We start from the raw sequence: 8,551 nt of genomic DNA, 5'->3' as shown, positions 1-8,551 counted from the left end.
TCAAGCAAAAGAAAAAACAGAAAAAGAGAGGTTGATGACAGCAACTTATCATGCCTTCTCTCTCTCTCTCTTTCTCTGATACTTGGCACCATAGCAACTAACATTTTTCTTTGGATAGTTTAGTTCAGAATGCAGGTAGAGAAGTAGACGGTGATGATTAGGTAGGCCAGATGGTAGTGGGCATGGGTGGCAAAGAATTCAGGAGACGGCCGTGCTTAATGGACATCTACAGTGAACGGGCCTGAGAAGCATGCATTTCTGTGCTTTCGGCCGTAGCTATTATTAATTGCTATGCTTTTAGTCGTCAATTTTCTTATCATGGGGATGAGGTTGCTTTAGCCTTCCACAATCCCATACGAACATATGAAAATTTTTCCTCTTGTAATAATCTAAACAACAAATTGACATGTGTCAAAATCGACATCCCTGCATCTCTCTCTCTCTGTTACGTGTGTCCGTTTATATATTTATATATTGATTGCTTACTGGAAAACATGTATTGGATTTTATATTTAATTTGATGAATGGCAACATTTGGTCTTTAAAAAGGTAAAAAACGTTGGCTTAGATTGCATCAAAATGCGACAAGAAAAAAGGACATCTCTAAAGATTTTCTATCAGACGAATCTAATCCATTGCACGCGTGTGAGTAAATAAACAATGGGGAGCACATTCGATGGTTCCGAAAGAACAAAAAGCACCTCGCGGCATATATATATATATATATATATATATATATATATATATATATATATATATATATATATATATATATATATATATATATATATATATATATATATATATATATATATATATATATATATATATATATATAGAGAGAGAGAGAGAGAGAGAGAGAGAGAGAGAGATGATGTGTAAAACACAAATACATGAAACAACTGTGAAAAGCTAAAAAGTTGGATGGTTTTGAAAAATAATGTAAAACTCCTGAGGCTTGAATTACATGATCAGTTGCAGATAGTTGATCTCTAATTCACCACCAACTCCCCCTGAGCCCGTCGTGGGAAGAAGGACATGCTTCTTACAGAAACTGGACATGTTCCATATACATATATGTCTCATCTGTACTGTTAGATTTTATAAAAGAAATTCAAAAGAAACTGCCAAAAGTGCTGTCCTCTGGGCGGAGTTGGTAGCAGCAACATCAGCCGTTCGATCTGCACAATTGGACGGCCGTTGAGTAGCTCCTCTTAGTGCCTCTCCATTCCAACTTCCACTCGTCCAAACTTCTCCCCGTGCCCAGTGCCATGTATAATGCCCAGCCACTGGATCGGCATTTTTGCATGACCCAAAGGGAGTTCTGGCACTAGTTCAAACCATTGTCACAAAAAACGGGGACGGGTATTAAACGGCGAGGTAAAAAACGGGTATAATACGGCAAAGTTTTATATATCGGGAATAAAACGAGAAAAGTTGGGCAAATTTTTTTTAAAAATTAAACATTTAATACATCTTAAAAATTATAAAAAATAATAATTAATAAAAAAACAGCAAAAAACGGGAAAATAACGGAAAATAACGGGTATTATACGGGTATTAAACGGGTATTATACGCGTTTTTTGTTTTTTGACGTTTTTTTAAAAAAAAACGGGAATAATACGGGTATTATACGGCAGGACTGTTTTTGGCGTTAAATACGCGTTTTTTTTAAAAAAACGGCGTTTTTTGTGACAATGGTTCAAACAGTGGATTTTTTGAACTTTTTAATAAATAAATGATTTTTTTTTTTAATTTTAAAGTGTGTGAAAAGTAGCCATAAAAATAATTTATAATTCTTAAAAATTAATAAGATAGCATCAGAATCAGAACATTTGCAAGAAAGTCACTATCTTTTTTGCTTTGGCCCTTGCAATCCACATAAATTATGTCCTCTCCCTCTCTCCTTTTCTCTCAATTTGCCTGATCCTATGCATTCTATGTACTTTTTTGATTGAACCTAGTTACATGTGCATGACATTTTGTGCACCAATATTGTATGAAGGAAATATTCCCATTCACAAGAAAAAGGAGACTTTTTGAAAAGATAAAAATGAAAATCGAAAAAAGTAGATAGACAACAAAGTATATACATTTTTTTAAATTACTAAAATGTCCCCTTACTCCTACTCGATATGTAGGTTGCATGCCCATATGACGCATGCAACTAAATCACCCTTTTGAGGGTCAGGTGTGAAGCCAGATTTTAGCTAAGTTTTAAATTTTTAAATAGCATCTGTATGTAAATGAAAAAAACTGTCATAAAATTTTAATATAAAATAAACACTTGTTGTGAGCTTATGTGGTCAATTGCCCACACCGTGCCTATACTTACCTTCATCCTTGGTCAGAATATGCTTATGTTCTCAGTAGGCTTAATGGTGACAAAGGCCCAGTTGAAATTTGCAGTAGTATCCAAGTGCATCGGTGGGGAACTGCCCACCCTGCCCACAAAGTAATCGTCCTCCTCTTTCACCATAATGCGGCAACCGATTGCCAACAGAAAGAGAAAAGAAGAAAAGAAAAGAAAAAGACAACCATCTGCATAATATCCTCTAATTGGTTGATCAAGTCTCTGCCATTCTGTGCTCATTTACCAAACTTGATGTTTGTAGTAGTGCCCAATATCTTTTTTTGATTGAGAAAGTGAATAATCTTCATATACATACCCGATGTTGCAACTAATCTTTTCACAATAGGATGGTGGACAAATTTTGTGCAATAAAATATGAGGAAAATTGTTCTTCTTAATCAGGAAAACGTATATAAATCTATGCTGAAACTATTGCGCACCGATCATCAAACTCAACAAATCATCAACTCTCATCTCATGATTTCAACTTGAAGCACCTAAGTTTGACTACCCAATTGACGGTAAAGCCTAGTTTTATCTCTTCTACGAGTTTTGCTAATTGATGAAAGAACTGTAGCTATTATTGGTAGTGGTAACTGTTTATTGAACATTAAAAAACAAGTGAATTAAAGAGAGGGGGAGAGCCGATAAAATGAGAATTCATAACAAAATTTGAAGACAAAAAGTCCCTAAATCTAAGGAAAGAGAAAGAGGTCCATTTTTTCTTACTTCATGCACGACAAAGCGCATGACTTATTTGGTATGATTAAAGAAAGCTGCTGTGGGTGTTATCTCAACTATCCACAAATATTGTTTTCAGGTTTTATATTACGAAATTTATAAAATAACAAGTTATTTCATTTTAAAAAAATTTTGAGATTTTTTTTTCAAATTTTAAAACAATTAATCTTTCAGTGAGAAGAAGGAGGAGACCAAAATCATAAAAAATGAAAAGTGAAAAAATGTGAAATTAAATATAAAACATGGAAAATGATAAAAGAAAAAACGGAAAAGGAGGTAAAAAAGACGCATTTTCTAGTGCTATTGTTTCAAGAACATCATGTTCTTATTATATCTAAAGTTTGACGGCAAAATCTAGAAACAATATCCGAAGTTCTCTCAGATCTTCTGACATAAGAATATGCTGCTCTTCAATTAATTTATTTTACAGGACACAGTCATTTTTGTTATCAAAAGCTTTCTTTAGTTTTTGATTTTTCATTCAAAAACAAAAACCTGAATTCTTTGTTGTCAATTTTTAAGGCTTCAGTTCTGAAAATCTAAAAGTGATTAGAACCGGATATAGTGGCGGGTACTGTTCTTAAAGTGGGAAGCCAATGAATCTTTCGGGAACTCAGATTAGGTGATGTGACAGTACATGAAAATTCTGCGTCAAGCGTCAACCATTAGGAGCCAAGACATCAAGTTTTTTAGTGCTGTCCTAATTACGACGCCGGCGTTCATCGATGGCATTAATGGACGGTGGCGATTTCAAAACACAATCATTCTGTATCTGGAGTCGCCGGAATCTTTCTGTATCTGTCATTTCGCCTGACTAGAGTTCCATCTTGAAAACATTTCGACCACCTTTTATTTTTTTAAGAATATGTAAAAGAATGGCTTAAAACTTACAAAAGGAAAAGCGTGCATGCGGCGTAGGCCCCATATGATGATTCAATATCTCGGTTTTGTTCGAAATAGCTGATCAAGTATTTCGGAGTTCTGCCGGAAAAATTTTGGAGCCGGAAAAATTTTGGAGTTATACCATGAAAAAATTTGATAATTGTACTTTGAATACCAGACTTGGCCAGTTCGCCACCATGGTTACATATATTGATGTTTAAAAACTACAGAAGTAGAAGCGCGAGTGGAAGAACATTAGTGTTTTGAAAGGTGTCAGATTTTCAAGCAGGTTGAAGTAGAAACGCAAAATGAATCTTGTGGAAAATTGAAGAATTCTCCTCAACCAAGGTTAAAAAAGTCTGTGTTTTAACATCTCAAATATATTTTCTAGCAATCAAATCTTTGATTTGACATAATCAAATTATAATTTAACAGAACAAGAACGTGGCCTTCTTGAGATGTGTGTGTGTTTTTTTTTTAACATATTATTCTTCCTCCCAAATGCTCTTATGGGGAACAAAAGCAACTCCTTATTAATGCAAAAGTTAGAAGGGAAACATGGCAAACTTTATAAATGCAGTTCCTTTCCAAACCTGGACCAGCACTAACCAACAAATGCCTTTAGTATCAAGAACTTAAACAACATTATGTCGTAGCCCATACCCGTCGGCCTATATCGAGGCCTATTATCCATGATAAATTAAGTGAACATAAAAATGATTCTTCTTAATATTATTTTGTAATTATCTCATCGGGTCAGTGTTAGCTGATATAGGCCAATTTGGCCTATATGGATTTTGTATTGATTAATATTCTATAAAGATATTTGGTAAAAAGGACATTATGTTGAACGCATACTCATATGGTACTTGTTTCAAAAAATATTATATTGAACATCAGATTCATGTTCAGAAAAAACATAGCACATATATATATATATATATAGCATGTTCATATCCTTGGAACATGTATGGTAGGAGCATGTCTTGGATAACAAAATACATTTCTTACTCAACACCTTATATAAGAAAGACATTTTGTTCCGCTCATCATTTTTCCCCCGCCCTTTAACTGTGTCACTGTGTGTGTGTTGTGAAGAGAGAGAGGAGATATCTTAAACCTTTTCTTTCCTTATTCTTGCTCAAAGGGTTTAGGGCTACTTCGAGACCATGCGAACTTACGCTTACTCGTTTCAAATAGAAAGTAACACTTGCCACTATTTTCAGTTCAAATGAGTAGCACTCCAGAAAATATAACTAATGAATGGATTTTTATTGGCCCACCAATCTAACCAGGTATCCCATGTCCTGTGGGGTTGAGAAGATAAGCCGAGCTTCTACTACCTTTTTCTAAACTTCCATCCCTCTTTTTCTTTGCTGTGGTAACTAACACCGTATCGAATGATTGCTCATAAGGCTGGGTTGGATCTAAAAGCACTAAAGTTGGTGATCCAGCTCCATGCCGAGGTGCGTCCTTTCCTTTGCCATACAAAGATTATGGTGGCCGACTTAAAAGCGTTAAAGTTGAAGGACACAAGTACCATACTCAACGCGTGCGTCCTTTTCAACCAGGGAAAAAGTTTTGGAAACTTTGTTCCTGCACACTGGAGTGGGCACCTTTAAAAAATTCATATTGTACATGTCAAGATTGCTATTCAATATGGATTAGTGTTTAAGATTTTCTACATATATATATATATATATTGCGACAATGTGAATTATGAGGACTGAGAATTTGCGAGTTCTGATATCAGGAGGAGCGACATGCACATAAGAAAAGGGCGACGAACACGCATGGACATAAGAAAAGGAAAAGGGGAAAAACTAGACCGACCCATCTCGACCTGTCGCTTGCCATATTATGTTGGACCCACTAAGTCATGAGCCGACCTAAGCCTGAGGGAGGGGTCACTGGCCCGGCCGACCTATTGCTAGCAGTGTGCCTATTTTCCGGGTTGCTTGGATTTTAACTCAAACCAGCAGAATCCAACTTCAATTCTTCAAGCAACGTTGAAGACGAAGTGGAAGGGAATCCCTTTTGCTGCTTATTTTTCCGGTGGGCGGTGGCCATGAAAGGTGGAAGGAGAAGTGCCTCCAAAGGGTCCACGAGCATCTGTCTTTCATCATTGCTGGTCCCTTTTCTCTACATTCTTTGGCATTTGGTTTTAATATTTTGCCAAGATATCGAACATTGAGAGCAAGAGAGATTCTCCTTTTTCTCACCATCAATATCAATGGGTGAAAGAGAGCGTGAGGTCCCCCCGTGTGACTGAACCTCTCAAGCTTGAGATATTAAATCTCGGAAAGCCCATCGCTAAACATTAGGGGAGAAGGGACAGTCGGTCAAGTTAGTGCAACTTCTCTCGCTTAATCCAGTTGGTACCCAGTACGACTATGCAATTCTTAATTTCTTGTGGTCTTCTGCAAGTTAGAAAAGAAAAGGAGCACTGTTTTATTTACGTAACGCACTGTGTAAATGGGGCAGCCACTACAGAATGGAGTGAAAGCATGAAGAAGAGGGACCATTAAACAAACAAGAGACTTTTTTCTCCTTACCCTTGGCTTGCCCAATTACATGGCAGGAAGTCGTCGTGGAATCAACAATATCGATGACATTAGTAAGCCCTGTAAAATGCTGCCATATGCTTGATCAAGCGAAAGTTGATCGGCATGTGACATGCACAAGGGGACCATGTTTTCACCCACCAAATGGATTTCTTCCAGTTTGTGTTGGCAGAAAGCAACAGCCTCGTCCTCCTTCTATTGGATGAAGATGAATTTTTGGGCTTAGTGCACATTGATAAATCTTGATTATGGTAGGATCGTCTCATCACAACAAGCTTAACGTTTATTGGATGAAATTTTGGGTTTACAGTCAGAGCACATTGATAAATCTTGATTATGGTTTCATAATAAGATCGTCTCATCACAACAAGCTTAATGTTTATTGGTTAGTCAGTAATAATTGGTTATAAATAAACGAATGACCAGCAAACTGGGTTAAACAGACGAGCCAGATAATGTTAACAAAGATGAATACCAGGTGTTCAACTCTTCGTTGTCTTCGAATTGAGGGAATCAAGTCAAACTCCCTAGCCAACAGGATCAGATTCTTGTTGCGAAGATTGAAGCTTCTTGGGAATCATAATGAAGGTTATGGGGTTTCCTCACGTGCTTCTTATTGCAGAAGGTTGGAAACTAGGAATTTAACTTTGACTGTTCTAATCTTTAGCCAGATTATATGGTTCATCGTTATGAATGCATTTTCGGTATGGTAATGACAGTTGATAGTTGGATTCGAATTACTGAACATGGAAAAGCAGGCTCCTAAGTATGACGTTGGAAACTTCGTATTGCCTCAGATTATGTGTTTAAACTGGCAGACAATGAGTTTCATTCATGAATAATCTTTTCTGTAGCCTGCCACAGAGCTGTCAGTTGATAAATTTTTCTGGGGTTCCTATATTCCAAGCACCAAATTATTCCAATCACTTGTTTCTTGAACTTTTTCCGGGGTGTGAGTACAAAGTTCACCCAGAGTAAGTGGGGAAGATGCTTATCCATTTGGAGTCATACAAAAATTGGATAAAGCAGTACAATTTCCATTTCTTTTTCTGTTACTGGCAAGAAATTCTCCAAGGAGCAGATCATTTAATGGGTCTTTCCCTAACCCCGATCTGCATGCCTTAAATATCATACGAATACACAACTCAGTCAGCAGATGCCTGCTCCTGTTCATGTTACAACTTTGAGACTAAAAAGGACAAGTCCCTAATAAAAATTACATTCTCGAAAGGAAAAACCTAACTTCCTATTATCCAAACTCCCCAGTAAACAAATACTGACAATTGACCATTGCAAACTGCCAACAGTAAGTCGGTGAACCATTTTCTTTTTGCTGTAACAAAAACCTAATGTTCTTCAGATCCAAATACTGGTATCTTGATGCATGTCTCTGTCACAGGGAAACTCCAAATACCTGGATGTCATGTGCATCCCAGTTTTAACATAGAATTACAGAGAAATGGTGTGCCCATGTGCTTTGTTTGTATCCAGATGACGAAGATTGTCAAAATTTCGAATAGCAAGTCAGGTGGTTAATCTGGTTTCCCTAGTATATATTTCTAAGCTCCCTGGTTTGGATTATAAGAAAACATCCAACGCCAAAGAGAGAGATGTAGGGAAGAGGAAGGGGCTAAGAGATCCAAGAATTGACCAGTCACCATGTCCCTTTGGAAAGCAAGGCACTGTTAAGTACGGAAGAAGGCATTCACTTGAGATGGGAAGGACAGATATTGTAAAATAAAAATACTCCAACTGTTTGGTTTATAACTAAAAATGGAGAAACAGGCACACCTAAGTTCTTAAACATCTATAACAAAAATACGTGCCATCAACCAGACAATAAACAGTCTGGCAGAAACGCATGCTATCTTGAGCCATTTCCACAGAATTGATATCGAAGACAGTCATACAAAGAACTGCCTACAACAAAATCAGCTCAGCTGCAACTCAGCTGCAAAGACTTCACCTTGATTAACTAGATCTCCCACCTGACCTTAAATGAATCAAGAA

This window comes from Nymphaea colorata, chromosome 10 (genome assembly GCF_008831285.2).
Source record: "Nymphaea colorata isolate Beijing-Zhang1983 chromosome 10, ASM883128v2, whole genome shotgun sequence".
In the NCBI taxonomy this organism is placed as follows: domain Eukaryota; kingdom Viridiplantae; phylum Streptophyta; class Magnoliopsida; order Nymphaeales; family Nymphaeaceae; genus Nymphaea; species Nymphaea colorata.
The sequence above is the reverse complement of the archived record's forward strand: the minus strand, read 5'-3'. Positions refer to the sequence as shown.